The sequence below is a fragment of the Elephas maximus genome, chromosome 1 (genome assembly GCF_024166365.1).
Source record: "Elephas maximus indicus isolate mEleMax1 chromosome 1, mEleMax1 primary haplotype, whole genome shotgun sequence".
Taxonomy (NCBI): Eukaryota; Metazoa; Chordata; class Mammalia; order Proboscidea; family Elephantidae; genus Elephas; species Elephas maximus.
The window spans coordinates 76,807,258-76,834,606 of NC_064819.1; the positions used below are offsets into that span (position 1 = coordinate 76,807,258).

The 27,349-nt window shown below is 40.6% G+C and overlaps 2 non-coding genes across 2 annotated transcripts; both read right to left on the bottom strand.

Moving 5' to 3' along the window:
- Positions 1-1,604: 1,604 nt before the first annotated feature.
- TRNAI-AAU (transfer RNA isoleucine (anticodon AAU)) lies at positions 1,605-1,678 on the bottom strand. Its single transcript has one exon. It is a non-coding gene; the product is annotated as a tRNA-Ile (tRNA).
- A 23,459-nt stretch (positions 1,679-25,137) lies between these two features.
- TRNAI-AAU (transfer RNA isoleucine (anticodon AAU)) lies at positions 25,138-25,211 on the bottom strand. Its single transcript has one exon. It is a non-coding gene; the product is annotated as a tRNA-Ile (tRNA).
- Positions 25,212-27,349: the final 2,138 nt, after the last annotated feature.

Here is a 27,349-nt window from a genome sequence, read left to right on the forward strand (position 1 = left end):
CATACAGATGATTTCAACTATGAGAATGGGTGAGATTCCCAGGGAGTGAGTGTATATAGATTACAGGTTCAAGGACCAATCTGTGGGACTTTCTAATATAGAATGGGTGAGGAGAGGTGAAAGAAACACAGGATATTGAGAAAGTTGAGCCAGAGAGACAGAAAGATAGTCAGGACAGTAGTGTCTTGGAATCCAAATTAAAAAAAAAAAAAAAAAAAAACTTTTAAGACAGCAGTATGTTTATTGACACTGAGAAGTTGTCTTAATTTCTTAGTGCTGCTGTAACAGAAACACTACACCTGGTTTTCTTTAAGGAATAGAAATTTATTTTCTCACAGTTTAAGAAGCTGGAAGTTGAAATTCAGGGCACTACTGTAGGGGAATGCTCTCTCCATCTTAGCCCTGGGAAAAAAATCTTTCTCTTGGTTTCTATAGCCCCAGAGTTCCTGGTTCCTTAGTAATCATCAGGTGTGTTTCTCTCTTCCTCAGTTTGTGCTCTCTTATCTCAGTGCCAGTCTCTTCTTTTTGTATCTCAAAAGTCATTAGATTTAAGACATACCCTACACTGATACAGCCTCATTAACATAAAAAAGAAAACTGATTCCAAAATGGGATTAAATCTCCAGGTATGGAGGTTTGGATTCTATCACATATTTCGGGGGGACATAACTGAACCCATAACGGAAGGCAAGGAAGATAAGGTCTTGAAAAAGTGAGAAGAATTCATTAGTAATCTTGACAAGGAGTTTCCATGAATTGATGGTGTAAAAAAAAAAAAAAAAAAAAAAAAGAATGTAGTGGATTTAAAAACACAAGGAGAGAAACTGGAGACAGTAAATCTGGATAACACTTTAGAAGTGATTTTTATAAGGCCATCTGAGAAACAGGGTAATACCTAGAGGGGTATGTTGGGTCAAGAGAAACCCGTTTAAGACAGGAGACAAATAGCATATTTGAATGTTCATGGGAATAATACAATAGGCACAAATTGAGAGGTTTCACACATTTAATCTGACTTTGGCACAATTCTAGGTAATGGTAAGCCAGAAAAAAAAAAATCTGACTTTGTGGACAAATATTATGCTGAAGGCCAACTGGTAGATAAAATTTAAAAAAAGGAAAATATGCATTATGTTGGACTGCGATTATTTTAACAGCTAAAAGTATCAATTTCAACATTATGAAAGGGCAGCGCAAGGGATGAGTTGTGAGTCAGGTAGAGGACATAATCAGACAGAGAAAGTGCTTGAGGGCCACATGGTAGACAGTGCGCTGGACACTGAAAAAGGGAAAAGGAGAATGGGACGCTCTTATGGACAGCGGCCATCAGGTGCACACCCCATCCCCAAGACCATCCTCACTCCTAGCCTGCTTTTCTTCACTAAGATTTTTATCTTAAGCTTGATGTCACTTGTTCCAAAACACTGTTTTTTCTCCCCTCCACCTCTTTAGAGGGGAGCAAAGGGGGTATAGTCGCCATTTCTGTGGATTAAGGAAATAAAATCGACTTTTGATCCAGAATTGGTGTCACAGAGTAATTTACTGTCAAACTGCATCTAGGTATACCACAAGATTTTTTCAAATCAAAAGTCAACTCCTTTGCTTGGCCCGTACTGGGATCGAACCCGCGACCTTGGCGTTATTAGCACCACGCTCTAACCAACTGAGCGAACCGGCCTCTTCCGCAAAAGATCCTTTCATATTCACAAAGTTCGATGATTGCTCACTCCCTCCTCATTCATCCGAGGGATATTCTCTTTTACGCAATGTTAACTCTGACGAAATGACACTGTGTTCAAGCTTCTGTTTAGGTTTTCCGTTTTCCCTTTCCTCACTCCCGCAAAAAGAAAAAGAAACAAAAACTCTACCTCCACCAGAAATGAATTCCTCCTCCTATGGAAAATAAGACGTTCTGGAGCTCCTCGATTTCATCCCGACAGAAACATTCGCTAGAGAGGGCTCCCCATCCTACCCCAGGAAGCCTTTGAAAAGGATGCAGACACCTCCGATAGGGACCTGGTGGATTTGGTCCCCGCTCAGGGCGTGAGAATTTCTTTCCACACGGGAAGGAACACCCCCCCCCCCTTGGATGTGCCCAGCGTCTTCCTATACCCTGGGGTGAGGCACCTTTGTGTTCTGTGAAAAAGCATTGCCTCGTACATCTCTGTTGGTCCGTTTTGCGATTTTATTATCATTAACTGCCTATGTTCCTCTTTCCTTTCCTTGAGGACTGTGTCATCTCATTCTTTCGTCCTCTGTAGCCCCTGTACCCGCACAGCACGGCGGTTAACTCAATAATTGAAGTTCACGAACGGGAAAAAGCGTACAGCAAATCATGTTTGCTGATGAACAAGTCCTAGAAAAATAAAAAAGCTCTAGATTTTGCTAACCTGAAAATATATTCTTTTAATCATTTTCTGCAATATTCAAACATTGGAGGTCAAGACCCTCAGATTATTTCGGAGATGTCCAGCTACTCTCTCTGTCCCAGGCACCCCCAGAAAAAAAGGGGCTCTGAGATGAAGAAGCACAGACATCACCACCATCACCCACTGCTCTGGGGACAACTGCCATCTCTAAACTGAACCAAAGTGTGTGGGTCCGCCACGCCAAGTAATGCTTAAGGAAGAACAGGGAAAAAGGCAGCTAGCTTCTAGCTAAGCAAAAGAAAGAAAAGAAATGTTAGAAGAAGATAGTGAAAAGGGAAAAAAAAATGTAGAAGAAAGAAAAGAAAAATATATCAGAGTTTTCATTCTCACCCAGTAAATCAAATAAGTGGTACAAGAAAACTGTAGACACAATTCAAAGAATTAGGCATGTGTGAGGCAAAATCTAAGGATGTTTCTCATCCCAGAGGTGGACGATATACAGTCCAGTCTAGGAAACCACCCCAACTCCATGTATCTGGCCCTGCAGCTTGACATTGCCAGGTCATATCCGTCCAGCTGCCCAGGCCCAAGTGTGGACCCACAGACCTCCAGAGTTCAGTCCTGAGGACCTTGAGCCCTGCTTCCTAAAGGGTCATTTTCTTTCACTAGAAAACATGCACAAGAGAAACTGCCAAGGGACAATATTGAGGACTTTCTCGAAATCAAATCCTTCGCTCTTGCCAGCCTGCCTGTGTTTGTAAAGGAATTGGGGACTTGAGTGAAGACTTGGACTGTTATGAATAATGCTGTTTGGTTGTTAATTTTAATACACAAATAGTATCAGTGAAAGAAACGTACCATCACCACGACAATCTCCTTGAGGAAAAGACGGCTTCAAGATTATCCAGCCCGGGGTATCTAGAAAAACTCTATCCTGTCAAGGCAACTTGTGACTGAAGACAAGCTCCAATGTAGATGAGGTTATAGCCTTTGCCCAATGCAGGAAAGGCCTTGCTTTGAAAGCAGGTGGGAAAATGTCTGTTTTTTCAAAGTTAGAATTGAATCGATTTTGTATGGGACCTTTTCCCTCCTACCCCAACATACAAATAAGAGTGAATATATTTTGACCAACGTTCAAAAAAGCTCATGCCATCCCTGCACTCCTGGGCTTGAAAGCATGGCTTTGTTTCCCTAGAGGCCTTGACACCTCGGTGTTCCCCCCACCTCCAGTGTGGGCCAGCCCCTCCCCTCCCTCATTTCTCTCTGTTTCTGTGTATTCCAAGTGGGTGGAGGCAGGTGTCAATGGAATGAGGTGCCTGCCCCTTAAGCCCCAGTCTGCAAGGTAAGGTGGTTCAGGCTCCCTTCAGAATCCAGGGGATGGGATTTACTGCTTTCTGGCAAGTGAAGATTTCAAATTCTAGAAGGAAAGGGCTCCTCTTCCAAACTGAACGCTAGGACCTTCAGGGTCAAGACAAATATCATTAGAAGTCTCCATCAATTTTTCATTTCTTGCTAAATGTCTTGTTCATTTGGTCTAATTAACATGATGTTATTAATATAGTGAGCAAGACGTCTGGTGTATTCTGTAATAGAATGATGTCTGTGTATTTAAAGTAGAGCAAGAAATTCAATAGTAACTGCACCAAAGTGCAATGGGGAGAATCCTAGGAGAAAAGGTCAGAGAGGAAAATGAGTGGGGAGCAGGGAGATTGTGTAGAGATTTGCAGGTCATTATAAGAATTTTGAGTTTTTCTTTCTTTTTTATTTTATTTTTTTTTTTGAGTGCAGTAATTTTTTTTTTTTTTAATGAGCCATTGCTGGATTTTAAACAGTGAATACAATAAGGAGTCCTTTTGGGGTTTTAAAAAGGACCCCTTAAACGTTCTGTAGAAACCATCATGTTAAAGGAAATGGAGGAAACCGCAAAACACATTAAGAGACACCAGTAATACTCCACATCAGAGAGTATTATGGATTGGGGAATGTTAGTGAGAGTTAAAGTGTGGAGAAGTGGCCAAATTCCAGATATATTTTAAAGATAAAGCAACGAAAGTTTTCAGAGTGATTGGATGGGGGAATAGAGCAAAAATGGAGTCAGTGAAGATCCCAAATTCTTAGTCCTAAACAGCTGGAGGAAGAGAGTTGCAGCTAAGTGAGACAGGGATCAATACGGTTGGATCAGTTTCAGAGGATACATATGAATTCCAGTTCGGAATATGTTAACTATACAATGTTTATTGTGAGACTTCAAAGAGGAGATATCCAGTAGGCTAGAGGCACACAGTGGTCCTCAGATGAAGACCATGTAAAATGTAAACCATTAGATGTTGCCTCGCCAGGTGATTAGAATCAATAGAGAAGAGAAGAGGCCTAAGAACTGAACTCTGAGGGATGTTCCAGTGTTCATGCAAAGGCCAAAGCCGTCTTTGGGTCAAAACGGGCAATGTCATGTTCCTCTTTAAAACAGTCACTTCTTCCCTACTCACCACGTTCAGATCAAAATTTAACCTCCCTACTGTCGAGAACCCTCCCTGACCTCCCTGATCCTGGGCATATTATGTCACTTACCTTCCCTCTCTGCACAGTCTGACTGAAACCTCCAAGTGCAGCTCCCCACACTCCACTTCCTCTCTACTCCATTTTCACCCAAGGCCAGAATCCCCCCTCCATTCAACTGCTCTTCAACAACTTTACTTATTTTTTTAATCAAATAAAGTATAGATTAGCCACCAATTTCCCCAGCAAGTCAGGATCCTCAGGACTGGTGTTGATGCCTCTTATCTGTGCTTCTGTGAGGGAACCCGGAGGTTTTTATGTGTCATTCTACTCAGCAATTTTATTATAACTAAACTACTGTGAGAACAGTTGTCATAATGATCAGTTGAAGTGCACTTCCCTCTTTCTAGTTTGCCATTTCCCTAAGGACGTCAGGTACTTCCAGTGACCACCAAGAGGCTGGGCTGCTCAATAGTTTCTTTAAAATAAATATTAAAGCAAATTTTTGAGAAAAGTTAACAAATTAACATATATGTTAAATGGAATCTCTGTTTATCCTGCTGATCTTATCTCAAAACAAAATAGAGTCAGGCTTGAGATGGTGCTAATAAGAAAGAAACATGCTTTTCCCCTCCTTTACCCACAATATTTTCATCAGTTTGTGCCACAGAAGGAGACATTAAGTGACCTTTCTCAGAGGCTGAGAAATGTCTCTTGTCAAGACTTTCTAATACTTCCCGGACAAGCATATATTCACTGGCCAACACTTTGGCCAGGACTCTGCCTTGGGAAAGTTTAATTTAGAATCTAGTAGAAAGCCCGTTGTTTCTAATACCGGGAGTTAGGACAGTGATTTAAGACAGTTAAAATGGAATGAAGAAGAAAGAAGAGTCAGGTACATCATAAAGATCATTTACACGCTATAAAACAGATTAAATGGTATGGGACACCGAGTTCATCGGATATGAGTGATACAGAACTGAAGAGAAGTTCGTTTGACGTCTAATAGATTCACTCGCCACAGGTTTCACTTCCACGAAGTCCACAACACGCCTACGACGCAGAACTGGGCACAGCTTGAGACCCATACCCCCTGGCCCTCAATCGCTTCCGCTACTACCAGGGCACAAAGTGCAGACGCCCTGCTGAGTTCAAATGGTTCCTACTAGTTCCTAAAGGTTCAAGTTCAGTCACCGGGAGATGAAGATGATTGCGTCTTGCACCGCCAGAGAAATGAGCCTAGAACTTATCAAGAAACTCCTTGGAACTCGCCCGAGATTTTTCTCCCCGGTGCTTGTGAAGTAATTGGGTCCCTGGAAGTAGCATTTGCTTGGCTATGATTTATCTTGTTTTGATATTGTTGATTGTAAGAATCGGAAAGTGTAAGTGGGGAAAAAAATATGCTCTTCATTCACGAACACATCCTGGAAAAAAGGCACAGATTTCAGATGAAGCATCTCTGAAGCCCAAAAGCATTATCACAAAGAAGTTTTCTATGTGTAGTGGTTATCACATAGTGTCGTGGTTATCACGTGGTGTCGTGGTTATCACGTAGTGTAGTGGTTATTAAGACAGCCTAACACCGGAAAGATTCCCAGCTGAAAAAAGGTCGGAAAAAAACTGGTCGTTCTTTTCAAGAATTCTGGATTTGCTCCAGAAACTCTTCATCTGGTATCCTCTTAAGTTTCAGCCAAGCCCCTAAGCTTCCCGTTGCCTTTGCAGTCCCAGACTTTAAATTCTCAGAATAGCGTAGCCAACTTGCCTCCTTGTCCACCACAGCAGGTTGTCAGGTCCTCAGTTATCTACTGGGTTAGAAAATATCTTACACCCGCTGCAGTAGCTAGCCATAGGAGGAGGCGAGAACCCCATTAGTTCTCAGTACAGCATTCAGAGTGAAGGGTCCTGAGACTGCAGTGTGGCTGCTGTATGCAAGGAGGATCAAGAAGCCAATTGTAACTGCAGCAGAGTGAGCAAGGTGCACAGAGAACTGTTGTTGTTAGGTGCCGTCAAGTGGGTTCCGACTCATAGCAACCCTATGCACAGCAGAAGGAAACACTGCCTGGTCTTGCGCCATCCTCACAATCGTTATACTTGAGCTCATTCTTGCAGCCACTGTGTCAACCCACCTCCTGGGGGTCTTCCTCTTTTCCGCCACCATGTACTCTGCCAAACATGATGTCCTTCTCTAGGGATTCATCCCTCCTGACAACATGTCCAAAGTATGTAAGATGCAGTCTCGCCATCCTTGCCTCTAAGGAGCATACTGTCCGCACTTGTTCCAAGACACATTTGTTCCTTCTTTTGGCAGTCCATGGTATATTCAATATTCTTCACCAACACCACAATTCAAAGGCGTCAACTCTTCTTCGGTCTTCCTTATTCATTGTCCAGCTTTCACATGCATATGATATGATTGAAAATACCATGGCTTGGGTCACACGAACCTTTGCTCTTCAACACTTTGATGAAGTCCTTTGCAGCAGATTTGCCCAATGCAATGCGTCTTTTGATTTCTTGACTGCTGCTTCCATGGCTGTTGTTTGTGGATCCAAGTAAAATGAAACCCTTGACAAATTCAATCTTTTCTCCGTTTATCATGATGTTGCTCATTGGTCCAGTTGTGAGGATTTTTGTTTTCTTTATACTGAGGTGTAATCCATACTGAAGGCTGTGGCCTTTGATCTTCCTTAGTAAGTGCTTCAAGTCCTCTTCACTTTCAGCAATCAAGGTACAAAAACAACAACCCAAGTTGGGATATTATTGGGAAGTGCTCCAAATTCTGAAGAAGAGAAGTGTTTTTATGCATGAGGGCTAGGGACCACACATGGGATACTAAACCTCTTGCTGTCAATTTGATTCAGACTCATGGTGACCCTATAGGACAGAGTAGAACTGCCCCATAGGATTTCCAAGGAGGGGGCTGGTACAATTCTAACTGCTGACCTTTTGGCTAGCAGCAGAGTTCTTAACTACTGCGCCACCCAGTCTCCATCAGATACATATGAAGTACAAATAAAACTTTCATGTCAGTTAATGATCACAGATTTTTGGGTGACAAATGGCATACATAAACATTTTTCGGTGAATATTCTCACCTTTCCCTTTATGGAACATTCTTATCACATGCTTATGCATAAGCCATAACGTTGTCATACATCAGTAACAAGTCTTCTTTCTGAGACCAATAATATTTTTGTCATAATATCACTACATAGTTGTTCACTTAAGGTGGGGCTCACATATTTTGAAAGCAGAAGAAAAAAGGGATAAAGCACAAAGGGAAGTTTCAGTTCAAACCTGTGTCCGTCACAGTCATGGCGGTAACCTCAGTTTTAAGGTGATCTTTCGCATATGCCCCTTCTGATGATGGATCTTCACAGACGTTTCTTGACCCCATTATAAGAGTGCTTTCTTTTCCGTGGAGGCCTGGTGGTGCAGTGGTTAAGAGTTTGGCTGCTAACTACATGATCAGCAGTTCCAATCCAACAGCTGCTCCTTGGAAAACCCATCGGGCAGTTGTACTCTGTTCATAGGGTTGCTATGGCTTGGAATTCACTGAACAGCAATGAGTTTGGGTGCATTTTGTTTTCTTTTGCATGGATGTACTCTATGGATGTTTACTTCTGCACTTATCATATCCTATACAGACCCCCTGCGTTACCATGCCATCACTCACATACTCTGCTTCTGTGATCTTCTGGTTGGGGGCACATACAAAGTAAGACCACATTTGGAGGAATAACTTGACATTTCAAAACATTAACTGAAGGTTTGAAACTAGATTTCCCTACATATTTGTTTAGGAAATTTTTTTTTTACATTGGTGGCAAAATAGGAGTTGGATTACAAACATTTAAAAAAGTAGTGTATATGATTAAGATAATTAACCCAACCAGTACGAAAGAACACAACTAAGAGCCAATATTATTAGGTAACTAAAAAAAATTAAGAAAAGGAATATCAGGCATAGGAGGCACTGAATGAATTTAAGTAGCTTTTTGGTGAAATTTTCTGATATGTTGTTGCATTTCTCCCTGTAGTGTTTACCTAGTCATAATAAGAAGTATTCCCAATGGCATGGGCTAATACTAAACAAAATCCTTAAAATTCAGTAACGTGCATGAGTTCTCATTCCTTGTTCTTGGGAGGAGTTGTCAGGTTCAGGTATAGTCTTCTTCTGGCCACTGAGGCCCTTGGATATAATCTTTAAGGCCCCAGAACGATGGTGTACCCAAAGAGATGTTTTTGGCTTTCTTAAATTGAGATAAAGAGATCCAAGGTTTAATTTTTGGAGTTTGCTTGTACATGGAATGGTGGGGAGAACTAATTATGGTCCTTTTCATAAGTACAATGTGGTAAAATATATTGAAATATTATGGTCAAGCATTTTCAGGGAATTAGCAAAGTAAAATTTACTTGCAAATGACAAACTTAAAAATGGCTATGGATGACTTTAATAATAATTCTAAAAAGTGATGGACATGATGGAAATTAAGTATGTAACTAATATAGAATTAAACAATGTCAATTCAAAGAAATCTTTAGATGAAAATATTGTTAAACGTAATGAATCACCTGAATTTCAAAGAGCTTTAGATATATAATCATCTTGGAACATAATATTAGATAGTTAGGCTATACCAAGATTACTAAGTTTTTTAACATCTGAATAGTCACAAAAAATTTCCTGGATAAACAATGTGAATTTCTCAGTTAAAACCCTTTCATGACATGTGCGATAGAACCTGTCCATAAATATTTTCAGGATCTCAGGTTACTTGGGAGGGTACTTTTCCCACTGAAAGTATTTGCTGCCATCCAGTGGGGGCTTGATTAATGTTGAAAATAGGAAAGAAAAGTTCTTTGGTGAACATTCACTACAGTAGGAGGCTTAGGTAAGAGGCAGTTCTACCACAAAGTGTGATTGGGTCATACTTCCTGGCTTTTGTACAGCTTCATAAGTCTTCCAAGAACATTTATGGCCGTTTTTGGTCAGCTTTAGAGCGTCTTGGCAGCTTTAGATTTTGCATGTGTGTCATATTTGATAAAACAATGCAACCAAAAGGACTTTTCTCATTTTCGAAAAGTGTTACTTTTGGGGGACATGTGTTACTCACAAATGATGTATCAAAATTTGTAATTCAAAACCTGTATCCTAAATGTCTTCTTGATTCAGCATGCCTTCCACTACTGAAAACACAAAGCATCAAAATTTTTTCCAAAGGTTAAAGTAATAGGGTCTTAATGACATTAGATTTACAAGAAGCAATAACTGTAACTAAGTCCGATATTGAAATTATAAAATTATGACATAAACTTTAACTCAGGTCGAATGTGCTAATGTTCTCAGTATGACAATATATTTCATGTAATTCATAACATATTTCATAAAATTCTTAAGCATTTTTCTCTGTGAAATGGAAACAAATCTTTTCTGGCTTTCTATGAGATTTGAAAATAGTCAGGATATTCAAATAACCATATTCAGGAATTTATTGTGTTATAACTCTTGCTTTTAAGGCAGATTGCACTACAAGAAAATTAAATCTACAACCCAGTAAACAAGGAAAATTTTGTTTTTTTAACAATGAGAAACTCGTTTCTTTGTTTTCTATGTTATTTGATATTCAATTTTTTTTTTAATTCTCATGGGGAGGCGGGGCCGAGATGGCTGACTAAGTAGACGCTACCTCGGATCCCTCTTGCAACAAAGACTCAGAAAAATAAGTGAATCGATCACATACATGACAATCTACGAACCCTGACCATCAAACACACATCTAAGGAGTTGACCTGAGTGACAGAGACTGAGAACTAACAACCAAGGGGAAGCAGTGACCGTTTTCAGAGCCTGGAGCCAGCGTCCCAGTCAGGAAACCTTGGCGCCGAGCTTCGGACTGGGCACAGGGGAGCTGAGCACGGCACCCTTAGAAGGTGCAAAAAAAGGGGCGCAGCCCTAGACCCCTGAACTGACCCCAGGGGGAAGCCCAGCCAGTGCACGCAGGCAGCACAGCAACGCGACTGACAGGAGGAGAAGTCACCGGGAGGCAGCGACAGGTTCTGGAGCCGGGAGTACAGCGTCCCAGCCGGGGAATCTTGGCGCTGGGCTTTGGACTGGGAGCGGAGGAACTAACCGCGGCTTCTGAGACAGTGCAAGCACGGGTGGGCCTGACCATCAGGGACAATCTCTACCCACCCAGCGCACACAGTCCACGCGCCCCTAGGGAATCTCAGATAAAACAGTCATCCCAAGCAAGATAAGTAACTTTAACTATATTCTGGGGTGCTACTCTCTCCTGTTTCTCTGAACCCTCCCCTCCACTTCCCAGGCGGCTTCATTAACATTGGAATTTCCTGAGCCAGAGGGAGAACCGCTCCACGGTTTTTCTTTTCCTTTTTTTTTTTTTTTGGTCTTTTCCTAACCCATTCTTCTGGCCTGAGAGAAGCAACCAAAAAAACCCAGGGACCAAAAATCCTTCCCTAATTGGACTAAAAACACAGAACCAGCTCCAGCCAAGCATATGTGATCCACAGTCTTGGGCTTTCATCCCTACAGGGAACAAGGTGGCTATTATAATGCAAAGGCATTTCTAATAGGGATATGACTGCATTTGTTTTAGCAGATTTACTGGAAAGACAAGTTTCCCAGGTCTGATATCTCTGCATATTCAACAGAACCCTCACTGACCCACAACAGGGAACTGAGGGCTGAAGCTCCCCTCAGACCAGCTAGCCTCCTGCCTTAGGGGTCTAAGGAGGGTGATACCTACCAATCCGTAGAGGTACTTGCATTGGGGGCCTAAGGTCTGGTGCATACGACTATCACCACTGCTTCTCTAGGTGGACCCAAAATCAGATTCTACCTAAGAATAGTGAATGGACTCAGGCTTATATATCTGGTAACAGCCCAAACCAGCTGGTAATAGGACATAAGTGAGTCAAGGGCTACAACAATCAAGACAGCTCAATCTAGTAGCCCATCTACGTATATTGAAAGAAAACAAAACAAGATAAGACTCAGTGAGCAAATATAGAATAAATCACTACAATATCTTAGTGATGGCTCGGAGACGGCAGTCAATATCAAACCACATAAAGAAGCAGACCATGACTGCTTCTACAACTCCCCAAACTAAAGAATCAAAATCTTTCCCAAATGAAGATACAATCCTGGAATTGCCAGATACAGAATAAAAAAACTAATTTACAGAATGCTTCAAGACATCAGGGATGACCTCAGAAATGAAATAAGGCAATCTACAGAAAAAGCCAAGGAACACACTGATAAAGCAGTTGAAGAACTCAAAAAGATTATTCAAGAACATAGTGAAAAAATTAATAAGTTGCAAAAATCCATAGAGAGACATCATTCAGAAATACAAAAGATTAACAATAAAATTATAGAATTAGACAACTCAATAGGAAGTCAGAGGAGCAGACTCGAGCAAGTAGAATGCAGAGTGGGACATCTGGAGGACCAGGGAATTAACACCAATATAGCTGAAAAAAAATCAGATAAAAGAATTAAAAAAAAATGAAGAAACCCTAAGAATCATGTGGGACTCTATCAAAAAGAATAACTTGCCTGTGATTGGAGTCCCAGAAGAGAGAGGGACAACAGAAAACACAGAGAGAATAGCTGACGATCTGTTGGCAGAAAACTTCCCTGACATCATGAAAGACGAAATGATATCTATCCAAGATGCTCATCGAACCCCATTTAAGATTGATCCAAAAAGAAAATCACCAAGACATATTATCATCAAACTTGCCAAAACCAAAGATAAAGAGAAAATTTTAAAAGCAGCCAGGGATAAAACAAAGGTCTCCTACAATGGAGAATCAATAAGTTCAGACTACTCAGCAGAAACCATGCAGGCAAGAAGGCAATGGGATGACATATACAGAGCACTGAAGGAGAAAAACTGCCTGCCAGCCAAGGATCATATATCCAGCAAAACTCTCTCTGAAATATGAAGGCGAAATTAAGACATTTACAGAAAAACACAAGCTTAGAGAATTTGCAAAAACCAAACCAAAGCTACGAGAAATACTAAAGGAAATTGTTTGGTCAGAAAAACAATAATATCAGATACCAGCACAACACAAGGTCACAGAACAGAGCATCCTGATACCAACTCAAATAGGGAAATCACAAAAACAAATTAAGATTAATTAAATAAAAAAAAAACGCTCAAAACAGGGAATCATTGAAGTCAATATGTAAAAGATCACAATAATTAAAAAGAGGGACTAAATACAGGTGGCACAGAACCGCCATATGGAGAGGGATACAAGGTGATATAGGACAATACAAGTTAGGTTTTTACTTAGAAAAATAGGGGTAAATATTAAGGTAACCACAAAGAGGTATAACAACTCCATAACTCAAAATAAAAAGCAAGAAAAACGTAATGACTCAGCAAACATTAAGTCAAATACTATGAAAATGAGGAACACACAATTTACAAAGAAAAACATCTCAGCACAAAAAACTAAATGGAAAAATGAAATTGTCAACAACACACATAAAAAGGCATCAAAATGACAGCACTAAACACATGCTTATCTATAATTACGCTGAATGTAAATGGACTAAACGCACCCATAAAGAGACAGAGAGTCTCAGACTGGATAAAGAAACACGATTCGTCTATATGCTGCCTACAAGAGACACACCTTAGACTTAGAGACACAAACAAACTAAAGCTCAAAGGATGGAAAAAAATATATCAAGCAAACAATAAGCAAAAAAGAAGAGGAGTAGCAATATTAATTTCTGACAAAATAGACTTTAAAGTTAAATCCAACACAAAGGATAAAGAAGGACACTACATAATGATAAAAGGGACAATTGACCAGGAAGATATAACCATATTAAATATTTATGCACCCAATGACAGGGCTGCAAGATACATAAAACAAATTCTAACAGAACTGAAAAGTGAAATAGACACCTCCACAATTATAGTAGGAGACTTCAACACACCACTTTTGGAGAAGGACAGGACATCCAGTAAGAAGCTCAACAGAGACACGGAAGACCTAATTACTACAATGAACCAACTTGACCACATTGACTTGTACAGAACTCTCCACCCAACTGCTGCAACGTATACTTTTTTTTCTAGCGCACATGGAACAGTCTCTAGAATAGACCACATATTAGGTCATAAAACAAACCTTTGCAGAATCTAAAACATCGAAATATTACAAAGCATCTTCTCAGACCACAAGGCCATAAAAGTGGAAATCAATAACGGAAAAATTAAGGGAAAGAAATCAAACACTTGGAAACTGAATAATACTCTGCTGAAAAAGGACTGGGTTATAGAAGACATTAAGTAGGGAATAAAGAAATTCATAGAATGCAACGAGAATGAAAATACTTCCTATCAAAACCTCTGGGACACAGCAAAAGCAGTGCTCAGAGGCCAATTCATATCGATAAATGCGCACATACAAAAAGAAGAAAGAGCCAAAATCAGAGAACTGTCCCTACAACTTGAACAAATAGAAAGTGAAAAACAATAGAATCCATCAGGCACCAGACGAAAACAAATAATAAAAATTAGAGCTGAACTAAATGAATTAGAGAACAGAGAAACAATTGAAAGAATTAAAAAAGCCAAAAGCTGGTTCTTTGAAAAAATTAACAAAATTGATGAACCATTGGCCAGACTGACTAAAGAAATACAGAAAAGGAAACAAATAACCCGAAAAAGAAACGAAATGGGCCACATCACAACAGACTCAACTGAAATTAAAAGAATCGTATCAGATTATTGCGAAAAATTGTACTCTAACAAATTTGCAAACCTAGAAGAAATGGATGAATTCCTGGAAAAACACTACCTACCTAAACTAACACAATCAGAAGTAGAACAACTAAATAGACCCATAACAAAAAAAGAGATTAAAACGGTAATCCAAAAACTCCCAACAAAAAAAAGCCCTGGCCCGGATGGCTTTACTGCAGAGTTCTACCAAACTTTCAGAGAAGAGTTAACACCACTACTACTAAAGGTATTTCAAAGCATAGAAAATGACGGAATACTGCCTAATTCATTCTATGAAGCCACCATGTCCCTGATACCAAAACCAAGTAAAGACATCACAAAAAAAGAAAATTACACACCTATATCCCTCATGAACATAGATGCAAAAATCCTCAACAAAATTCTAGCCAATAGAATTCAACAACATATCAAAAAAATAATCCATCATGACCAAGTGGGATTTATACCAGGTATGCAAAAAAAAAAAAAAAAATGTAATCCACCATGTAAATAAAACAAAAGAAAAAACCACATGATCTTATCAATTGATGCAGAAAAGGCTTTTGACGAAGTCCAACACCCATTTATGATAAAAACTCTCAGCAAAATAGGAATTGAAGGAAAATTCCTCAACATAATAAAGGGCATCTATAGTTTTTTTTTTTTATACAAAGCCAACAGCCAACATCACTCTAAATGGAGAGAGCCTAAAAGCATTTCCCTTGAGAATGGGAACCAGACAAGGATGCCCTTTATCACCGCTTTTATTCAACATTGTGCTAGAGGTCCTAGCCAGAGCAATTAGACTAGAGAAAGAAATAAAGGGCATTGGGATTGGCAAGGAAGAAGTAAAATTATCTCTATTTGCAGATGACATGATCTTATACACAGAAAACCCTAAGGAATCCTCCAGAAAACTACTGACACTAATAGAAGAGTTTGGCAGAGTCTCAGGTTATAAGATAAACATACAAAAACCGCTTGGATTCCTCTACATCAACAAAAAGAACATCGAAGAGGAAATCACCAAATCAATACCATTCACAGTAGCCCCCAAGAAGATAAAATGCTTAGGAATAAATCTTACCTAAGAAGTAAAATACCTATATTACATAAAGAAAACTACAAAGTACTACTACAAGAAACTAAAAAGGACCTACTTAAGTGGAAAAACATACCTTGCTCATGGATAGGAAGACTTAGCATAGCAAAAATGTCTATTCTACCAAAAGCCATCTATACATACAATGCACTTCCGATCCAAATTCCAATGACATTTTTTAATGTGATGGAGAAACAAATCACCAACTTCATATGGAAGGGAAAGAAGCCCTGGATAAGTAAAGCATTACTGAAAAAGAAGAAGAAAGTGGGAGGCCTCACTCTACCTGATTTTAGAACCTGTTATACAGCCACAGTAGTCAAAAGGGCCTGGTACTGATACAACAACAGGCACATAGACCAATGGAATAGAATTGAGAACCCAGAAATAAATCCATCCATATATGAGCAGCTGATATTTGACAAAGGCCCAGTGTCAGTTAATTGGGGAAAAGATAGTCTTTTTAACAAATGGTGCTGGCATAACTGGATATCCATTTGCAAAAACATGAAACAGGACCCATACTTCACACCATGCACAAAAACTAACTCCACATGGACCAAAGACCTAAACATAAAGACTAAAACGATAAAGATCATGGAAGAAAAAATAGGGACAACGTTAGGAGCCCTAATACAAGGCATAAACAGAATACAAAACATTACCCAAAATGACGAAGAGAAACCAGATAACTGGGAGCTCCTAAAAATCAAACACCTGTGCTCATCTAAAGACTTCTCCAAAAGAGTAAAAAGACCACCTACAGATTAGGAAAAAAATTTCAGGTACGACATCTCTGACCAGCACCTGATCTCTAAAATCTATATAATTCTGTTAAAACTCAACCACAAAAAAGATGAACAACCCAATCAAGAAGTGGGCAAAGGATACGAACACACACTTCACTAAAGAAGATATTCAGGCAGCTAACAGATACATGAGAAAATGCTCTCGATCATTAGCCATTAAAACTACAATGAGATTCCATCTCATTCCAACAAGGCTGCCATTAATCCAAAAAACACAAAATAATAAATGTTGGAGAGGCTGCGGAGAGATTGGAACTCTCTTACACTACTGGTGGGAATGTGAAATGGTACAACCACTTTGGAAATCTATCTAGCGTTTTCTTAAGAAGTTAGAAATAGAACTACCATACAACCCAGAAATGGCGCTCCTCGGAATATACCCGAGAGAAATAAGAGCCGTCACACAAACAGATATATGCACAACCATGTTTATTGCAGCTCTGTTTACAATAGCAAAAAGCTGGAAGCAAACAAGCTGTCCATCAACCGATGAATGGTTAAATAAATTGTGGTATATTCACACAATGGAATACTACACATCGATAAAGACCAGTGACGAATGGGTGAAACATTTCATGACATGGAGGAACCTAGAAGGCATTATGCTGAGCGAAATTAGTCAGAGGCAAAAGGACAAATATTATATAAGACCACTATCATAAGACCTTGAGAAATAGCATAAACTGAGAAGAATACATACTTTTGTGGTTACGAGGGAGGGAGGGACGGTGGGAGAGGGTTATTTACTGATTAGTTAGTAGATAAGAACTACTTTAGGTGAAGGGAAGGAAAATACTCAATGCAGGGAGGATCAGCTCAACTGGACTGGACCGAAAGCAAAGAAGTTTACAGGATAAACTGAATGCTTCAAAGGTCAGCGGAGCAATGGCGGGGGTCTGGGGACTATGGCTTAAGGGGACTTCTAAGTCAATTGGCAAAATAATTACTTTATGAAAACATTCTGCATCCCACTTTGAAATGTGGTGTCTGGGGTCCTAAATGCTAACAAGTGGCCATTTAAGATGCATCAATTGGTCCCAACCCACCTCGATCAAAGGAGAATGAAGAACACCAAGGTCACACGATAACTATGAGCCCAAGAGACAGAAAGGGCCACATGAACCAGAGACTTACATCATCCTGAGACCAGAAGAACTAGATGGTGCCCAGCCACAACCGATGACTGCCCTGACAGGGAGCACAACAGAGAACCCCTGAGGGAGCAGGAGAACAGTGGGATGCAGACCCCAAATTCTCATAAAAAGACCAGACTTAATGGTCTGACTGAAACTAGAGGAATCCTGGTGGTCATGGTCCCCAAACCTTCTGTTGGCCCAGGACAGAAACCATTCCCGAAGACAACTCATCAGACATGGAAGGGACTGGACAATGGGTAGGAGAGAGATGATGATGAAGAGTGAGCTACTTGTATCAGGTGGACACTTGAGACTGTGTTGGCATCTCCTGTCTGGAGGGGAGATGGGAGGGTAGAGAGGGTTAGAAACTGGCAAAATTGTCACGAAAGGAGAGACTGGAAGGGCTGACTCATTACTCATTAGGGGGAGAGTAAGTGGGAGTAAGGTGTATATAAGGTTATATGTGACAGACTGACTTGATTTGTAAACATTCACTTAAAGCTCAATAAAAATTATAATAAAAAAAGAAAGAAAATACGAGGGGAAAAAAAATTCTCATGGATTAACTCATCAAACTTTAGCTGCAGCGGTATAAAAACCCAGACTACATCAAACAAATTCCTTCTTTAAGAAAACTTTCAAATTTCTTGCCTTTGGGATGTATTTCTCATTTTACAATCCTTCCGTACACAAATACAAACCCTCAATACACATAAATATATACTTTTTTCTGTGGCATACTACCTTTCTATTTGACCTTCTTTCAACATTCTATAAAGCTGAACAATCATCTAAATTCTTTTTCCATCCTTACCTCTTTTTCATCTCGGTAATTTTCTACACCTTCCCTCTAGCCTTCTACAACTTTCTATATCCATCCAAATTCTTTTACTAAAACACATTTCATATATTTAATCTAGCCTTAGTTACTTAAGGAAATGTTGGACACTGCTTTTAAATTCACATATGACAAAGTGTAAAAAATTCTGCAGAGCAAGTTCCTTTTCATTAATTCTTGGGAATATTAAAAATATTAGGATTACTCAATTTCTGTAGGTGCTCATTTATCTTCAAACCAATCACAGTAAGTTCTTTGAACAAATATTATAATCTAATTTAGTAATACCATATGGAGGTTGGAAATTATTGTATTTTCATAGTGTTGTCTTTGGCAGGCAGTGTAGGATCTTTAGAGAAATAATTTGTCCTTTTTTAAGGGTTTGCTACACCAATTAAAATAACTTATTTTCAGGTGTGTTTTTAAACAGAGCCATTGATACCAAAGTTTCTTAGGATACTTATTAAAAGCCTAGATTATGAAACAGGAGTAAGAGAGAAATGAGCTGAAATTTTAGAAAGCCCTATGAAAAAAACTTTAAAGTGTTCAAGAGGAAACATGTCACTTTGAGGACGAAGGTGTACCTGACTGAAGCCATATCCTTTTCAATTGCCTCATATGCATGTTTAGTTGGATGGATTTTATTCAGATATTTTGACTAAAGCTGAAAATTAAACAAAAGGTTGCCCAGAGGAAAGAAAAGACAAGTGCAAGTAGGAACTCATTTTCCCAAAGTGATCACTGAAATTCTAAATTAGTGTATTAGGACAGATTTTAAAAGGCACTTGAAAGAGAGGTTTGTTGCCTAGTTTCATTGAAAAGAAAGTAAGTTCAGTCAGCTTAGTTATCAGAACCAAAAGGAGGAGCAGCTGACAATTCAACAGAGGGGAGTAGGAGTTGAAATTTAACTCTGCAATTTTTTATTCTGTTTAGTAACTTAGAGACAGCGTCTTGCAAGAAAGTAAAACCAAAAAACAAAAGCTGTCTAGAGGGAGCTCAAATAAAAATCCAAATACAAACTTTGACTTGCAAGAATCAAAACAACAAGAACAAAAAACTAAACAAGAAACCAACAAACAATAAAAACTTCAAGAACCAGAAGAAACCTACACTAAAACTCAAAAAACTTTGATCCAAGAAAACAGAGCTCGTTTTCAAGAAGTTATTAAGCAGACTCTGAGAAATCATGGCATTGGAGACCAGGGTCTGGGTCCTCAGCATCTCAGTTGCCTAAAAGATAATGTACCATCAAATCCCACTTGTGACACCAGATAAGTCAAAGTGCAAGCTAACAAGAATTCTGTAAGGAGAGAAATGATAGATTTTACTGTAGAATAGAAAACAACCAAAGTAACAGCCCAGTTTGGAGGCAGCACTGAGAAGTGCCCCCATGTTGCAGTAGCACTGGAAGGTGCTCCAAACTCTGAAAAGGGAGGAAGATTTTTATACCTGAGGGCTGGGTGTTACACATGTGTTACATAAGAGTCACAAGTAAAGTTTTGACAAGCTCAGTTAATCATCATAGACTTTCTGTGAGCAAAGTGTGTACATAAACAACTTTCTAGGGAGCATATGGGCATTACCTTCCTGGAACATTCTATTGCTTGCTTATTCATGAACTACGACTTTGTCATACATCAGCTACAAGTGTTCTTTCTGAGAACAAAACATATTTATCATAGTATGACTACATGGTTGTTCACTCAAGAGGTGGAGGGTACACATATGCTGAAAGAAGAGGACAAAGGGGACATAAGACAAAGAGAAGTTTGGATTCAAATCTGTGTCAGTTACACTCTGCCTTCTCCACCTTGGGTTCCCTATTGCCAGCTTTCCTGTCCCCTCCTGCCTTCTAGTCTTTGCCTGTGTGCTGCTGTGCCCCTTTAGTCTTGTTTTGTTTTATGGGCCTGTCTAATCCTTGGCTGAAGGGTGAACCTCAGGCGTGACTGCATTACTAAGCAGAAAGGATTTCGGGGGCCATACTCTCAGGGTTTCTCCAGTCTCTGTCAGGCCTGTAAGTCTCGTCTTTTTTGTGATTGACAATTTTGGTCTACATTTTTCTCCAGCTCTGTCCCAGACCCTCTATGGTGATCCCTGTCAGAGCAGTCAGTGGTGGTAGCCAGGCATCATCTAGCTGTATTGGACTCAATCTGGTGGTAGATGTGGTCTGTTAGTCCTTGGGGCTAATCAGTCTTGTTTTAGTCTTTCATTCTTCCTTGCTCCCAAAGGGGCGAGACCAGCAGTGTATCATAGATGGCTGCTCACAGGCTTTTAAGACCCCAGATGCTAATCCCCAAAGTAGAATGTAGGATTTTTCTGTATAAACTATGTTATGCCAATTTAGCTAGATGTTACCACAGACCATGCTTCCCACAGCCCTCAGCCCAGCAGTTCAGTCCCTCAGGTTGTTTGGATTTGTATGGAGCTTCCATGACCTTTTTACATGCCTTTTTTTTTTTTTTAATAACTTTTATTAAGCTTCAAGTGAACGTTTACAAATCCAATCAGTCTGTCACATATAAGTTTACATACATCTCACTCCCTACTCCCACTTGCTCTCCCCCTCTTGAGTCAGCCCTTTCAGTCTCTCCTTTCTTGACAATTTTGCCGGCTTCCCTCTCTCTCTATCCTCCCATCCCCTCTCCAGACAAGAGTTGCCAACACAATCTCAAGTGTCCACCTGATATAATTAGCTCACTCTTCATCAGCGTCACTCTCCCACCCGCTGACCAGTCCCTTTCATGTCTGATGAGTTGTCTTCGGGGATGGTTCCTGTCCTGTGCCAACAGAAGGTCTGGGGACCATGGCCACCGGGATCCCTCTAGTCTCAGTCAGACCATTAAGTATGGTCTTTTTATGAGAATGTGGGGTCTGTATCCCGCTGATCTCCTGCTCCCTCAGGGGTCCTCTGCTGTGCTGCCTGTCAGGGCAGTCATCGATTGTGGCCGGGCACCAACTAGTTCTTCTGGTCTCAGGATGATGTAGGTCTCTGGTTCATGTGGCCCTTTCTGTCTCTTGGGCTCTTAGTTGTCGTGTGGCCTTGGTGTTTGTCATTTTCCTTTGCTCCAGGTGGGTTGAGACCAATTGATGCATCTTAGATGGCTGCTTGTTAGCATTTAAGACCCCAGATGCCCCATTTCAAAGTGGGATGCAGAATGATTTCATAATAGAATTATTTTGCCAATTGACTTAGAAGTCCCCACAAACCATGTTCCCCAGACCCCCGCCCTTGCTCCGCTGACCTTTGAAGCATTCATTTTATCCCGGAAACGTCTTTGCTTTTGGTCCAGTCCAATTGAGCTGACCTTCCATGTATTGAGTGTTGTCTTTCCCTTCACCTAAAGCAGTTCTTATCTACTGATTAATCAATAAAGAAACCCTCTCCCACCCTCCCTCTACATGCCATTTTTTAAGGCCACTTTTATTCTGATAAAATGATTGGATAATGGGTTTTAAGCAGTGAAGTAACTCCATGTGATTATGTTTTTTTAAAAGGTCCCTTTGCCAGTTCTGTGGAGAATGTTTTTTACACAAAGAAGAATAAATACAAGGAGATTTGTTAAGTCCCTTTCCTCATGCTACATGTAAGAAATGACAATGGCTTGAATGTAACATCCCCCCGCCCCCAAAAAAAAGTCAAACTCATTGCTATGGAGTTGACTCAGCCAAGTAGCGACCCTATACGACAGAGCAGAACTGCCCCCAATAGAGTTTCCACGGAGTGTTGGTGGATTCAAATTGCCAACTTTTGGTTAGCAGCCATAGCTCTTAACCACTGCTCCACCAGGGTTCTGGACATGACCTGGGGAGCCTTAAACTTATATACGTGCCTTGCCAGAAGTAGCAAGGCTGAGTAAATTCCAAGGGCTAGAATCTATTTTTATACAAAAGTTTCTTAAGGGGTAGTAGTTAATGCTGGGATCCGTTTTGTGTGAACATTTATTAAAATCATTATGAAAAGTTCCAGAAACAGATGAGAGACAGTACACACAGAAACTCATCGTTTCATCGTTTCCCATACCTAGGGGAGGGATGTTCCACCAAAGGTACTTACTTTATCTTAGCCTACAAAGAGGCTATGCTATAGGGAAATGATGCTCCCATAAAGCAGCGTATTGCGAATTCCTCATGACTGATCTGACAACCGGTTCCAAGTCGCTAAAGCAAGAGTGGATGTTCCCAGGTTGTTCCCGATGAAACATCCCCCTAGTAACTAAATGGTTATACAGCCAAGGAAGACTCCTTAAACCAATCATGTATTCCCATACGATATGTTTCTGGCCTTTGACAATAATGTAATTTTTCTTAATTTACTTCCTTCTGTAGTAGTATATTAGAGACTCCCTGACTGTCATTCAGTGGATTCTGTTAGTCTCTTGTGTCTGGTGCACACTGGCACTTCTCTCATTGCAATGATCACCTTTGTATTTGTTTAAGAAATATCTCTTTTCATCAAATTTGATTCTGGGGTCTTTTTCTCCAACGCCAGACAAGATGGTGGCTGTCAAGGGTAGTAAGAAGTAGTCAGAGTCTGGATATATTTTGAAGATAGAGAGAAGAGAAATTCCTCACAAACTGGATGTGAGATATGACAGAGAGAATAAAATAAATGATGTCTTCAAGGTTTTTTACCTGAAAGAGTGAAAGAATTGAGTTGCAATTAACTGAAATGGGGAAGATTGGATAGAGTAGGATTATTAGAGAAAAATGGGAGTTCAGTTTTACACATGCTAACTTTTAAATGCCTAGTATAAAACTTCCAAGTGGTAATGTCAAAGAATCAGTTGTATGTACAAGATGTGAGGTTAACAGAGTGGTCTAGAACACAGATACATATTTGTGAGTTGTAGGCATATAAACCAAAAAACCAAACCCGTTTTCATCAAGTGGTTAAGGGTTTGTCTGCTAGCCAAAGGGTCACCAGTTCAAACCCACCAGTCACTCCATGGGAGAAAGATGTGGCAGTCTGCTTCCAGAAAGATGATAACCTTGGAAACCCTATGGGGCAGCTCTACTGTGTTGATGATTGAAAGCATGAGAATGGGTGAGATTACCAGGGAGGGAGTACATATAGAGAAAATGTTCAAGGACCAATCTGTGGGACATTCTCCTATAGAATGGGTGAGGGGAGGTGAAACCAACAAAAACTATTGAGAAGGACGAGCCAGTGAGGTAGAAAGGCAGTCAGGACAGCAGTGTTTGGGAAGTCGGAAAAAAAAAAAAAAAAAAAACTTTTAAGATAGTGTTTACTGACATTGAGATGTTGTCTTTTTCCTTAGGGCTACTGTTATAAGAATACCACAATTGTTTTCTTTAAGAAGCAGAAGTGTATTTTCTCACAGTGTAGGTGTCTGGAAGTCCAAATATCAGGGCACAGCTCTGGGGGAATTCTTTCTTTCTCTTGGCCCTGGGGAAAGATCCTTGCCTCAGTTTCCATAGCCTCAGAGTTCCTGGGGCCCTTGTTGATCCTCACATGTGCTTCTGTCTTCCTCAGTTTGTCCTCCCTTGCTTTGTCACAGGGTCTAATCTGTTCTTTTTGTATCTCAAAAGTCATTACATTTAAGACATACCCTACACTGATTATGGCCTCATTAACAGAACAAAGAAAACTGGTTCCCCAATGGGAATAAATTCTGAGGTATAGGGATTTGGATTTCAACACAGATTTTAGGGGGACACAATTGAATCCTTAACAGAAATCAAGGAAGAGAAGTTCTTGAAAAAGTGAGAAGTCATTGGTAATCTTGACAAGAAGCTTCCATGAACTGGTGGTGTCAAAAACCAGAATGTAGTGGATTTCAAAACTGGAGATAGGAAATCTGGATAATGCTCTAGGGGATGTTTTTATAAAGCCATCTGAGAAACAAGGTAGTAGCTAGAGGGATATATTGGGTCAAGAGAAACCTTGTTAAGTTAGGAGACAGCACATGTGAATATTCATGGAAATAACACAATAGCCAGGAGACTACCCAGAGGTTTCCCATGTTCATCTGACTTTGGCACCGTTCTAGGTCTTGGGGATCCAGAAAAAGAAAAAAAAAAATCTGTCTTCATAGACAAAAATTGTATCGTGGAAAGAAGCCAACATGTAGGTTAAAAAAAAATGAAAATATGCATTATATTTGATTGTCTGTATTTAATAAGTAGAAACACCATGTTCAAGAGTAGGAATGCGCATTATAAGGGATGAATAAACACTCAGGTAGAGGAGATAATCAGGTAGAGAAGGTGCTTGATGGTGACACAGAGTCACAGTGAGCTGGACCCTAAGAAAGGCACAAGGAAAATGAGATGCTGAGATGAACAGCGGCCCTCAGAGGCACACCCCAGCTCCAAGACCATCCCCACGCTTACCCTGGTTTTCTTCACCAAAATTTCTATCTTAAGGATTTATATCACTTGTTGCAAAAAACTGTCCCCCCCCCACCCCCCCCCCCCGTTAGAGGGGGAACAAAGAGGGTATAGGTGTCACTACTGAGAATTAGGGAAATAAAGTCGACGGTTGATCTAGATTTGATGTCACAGAGGTTATTTTCAACGTGCAGCTGGGTGTACAGTGAGGATAGGAAGATTTTTTTTTTTTTTTTAAATCAAAAAACATTCTCCTTCGGCCGTTACGGGGATTGAACCCACGACCTTGGCGTTATTAGCACCACGCTCTAACCAACTGAGCTAACCGGCCACCTCAGGAATAAGTTTTTTTTATGTTCAGACACTAGGAAGATTTTTCACACCTTTTTCATTCATCCAAACGATACTAGCTTTTGCATAACCTTAACTATGATTAAATGACACTCCTTTTTCAATGAGGATTTTTTTATTTCCCCTTTCCTCAGTCCCGCAAAAAGAAAAACACAAAATCTCTACCTCCAGCAGAGATGAATTCCCTTCTCCTATTTTTTTTTTTATGGAAAAAAAGACTTTCCGGAGCCTTCGATTTCGTCCCAAGAGAAACATTCACTAGAGAGGGCTCCTTCAGCCTACCCCAGGAAGCCTTTGAGAAAGATTCAGACACCTTCCGGGAAGGACCTGGTCGATTTGGTCCCCTCTCACGTCCTGAGAATTCCCCTCCTGACAGGAAGGAACGTCCCGGTGGATCTTCCCTGCCTCTTCCGAAATCCTGGGCAGATGACCCTTCTCCGTGTTCAAGAAAACGCCCTGTGGCACGGATCTCTGTGGGTCCATTTTGCGATTTTATTGTCATTAACTGCTCATCTCCTCTTTCCTTTCCTTGAGGCCGAGGACTGTGTTGTCTCATTCTTCTACTAGTGTCCCGGGTGCCCGCACAGCATGGTGGGTTGGCCAATAATTTCAGTTCAAGAATTGGAAAAAGCGTACAGAATATCATCTTGGCTGATGATCAGGTTTGGGAAAAATAAACAAAGGCTCTAGCATTTGCTAACTGGCCAATATATTCTTTTAATCATTACCTGCAATATTCAAGCAGTGGAGGTCTTGACACTCAGATTATTTCGGGGGTTTCAAGCTGCTCTCTCTGTCCCAGACACCCCCCAGAAAAAATGGACTCTGGAGTGGAGAAGCACAGACGCACCATCTTTTCCCTACTGATCTGGGGTAACTGCCATTTCTAAACTAACTACAGAGTGTGTGGGTCCGCTATACTAAGCGATGGTTAAGGCAAAACCTGGGAAAAGGCGACTCCCTTCTACCTAAGCAAAAAACGGAATGTGAAGGAAACATAGTGAAAACGGCGGGAAGAAGAAAGAAAGGAAAAATATATCACAGTTTTCATTCTCCTCCAGCAAATCGTCTTTTTTTTTTTTTAGGCCTGTGTGAAGCCGAATATAAAGACGTGTGTTGTCCCAGGAATGAACTACATAGGGTCCAGTCTTGCAAATCACCCCACCCCATGTATCTGGGCTACAGCTTGACATTCCGGTGTCATATCCCTGCAGCTAGCTGCCCGACCCCTAGTGCGGACTCACGGGCTTCCAGAGTTCGGTCCTGAGGGTCTGCGGCTCTGGTTCCTAAAGGGTAATTTCTTTCCCTAGAGAGGCAAGAGTAATTTCCATGGGACAATACTGAAGAGTTTCTTAAAATTAAATGCTTCATTCCTGTCGCCAGCCCGCCTGTGTTTGTAAAGGAATGGGGTCTATGAGGGAAGACTTTGATTGTTATGAATAGTAGAGTTTGCTTGGTCGTTTTAATAGGCAAAAAGTATGAGTGAAAGAAGTGTACCGTCACTAGGAGAATTTTCTGGTGGAAAAGACGGCTTTGAGATTATCCAGCCTGGGGCATCTAGAAAAACTCTATTCTGTAGAGGGAACTTGAGACTGAAGGCCAGTTTCATCGTAATTGCGGTGATTGGGTTTGCCCAATATAGGAAAGACCTTGCTTGCTATGGAACACGATGGGAAAACATCTGTTTTCTGAGCTTAGAAATGAACTAATTTTGTACCGGAGATCCTTCCTCCTTACCGAACATATGAAAAACAACCACCCATTGCCATTAACCGAACATAGAAGAGCATATATATTGTGACCAACGCAAGAACTCTCCTGCCCTCTCTGATGGCCTGGGCTTGAAAGCAGTCCATCTTGTCACTAGAGGCGCTGACACTCAGGTCTTCCCCCACCCATAGCCAGTGCCAGAGCCTCCCCTGCCCCATTCCTCTCTGTTTCCGAGGTTTCCAAGAGGGTGGAGGCCGGTCTTAAGAGAAGACCCCCGCCCCAAAGATGCCCCTCTGAGTGGAGCCAGTGGACCTGGCTCCCTTCAGATTCAGAGCGTGGAATGTTCAGGTTTTCTGTCAAGTGAGGACCTCAAAAGCTTATCCGCTTTGAAAACGACCCCTTGGGACT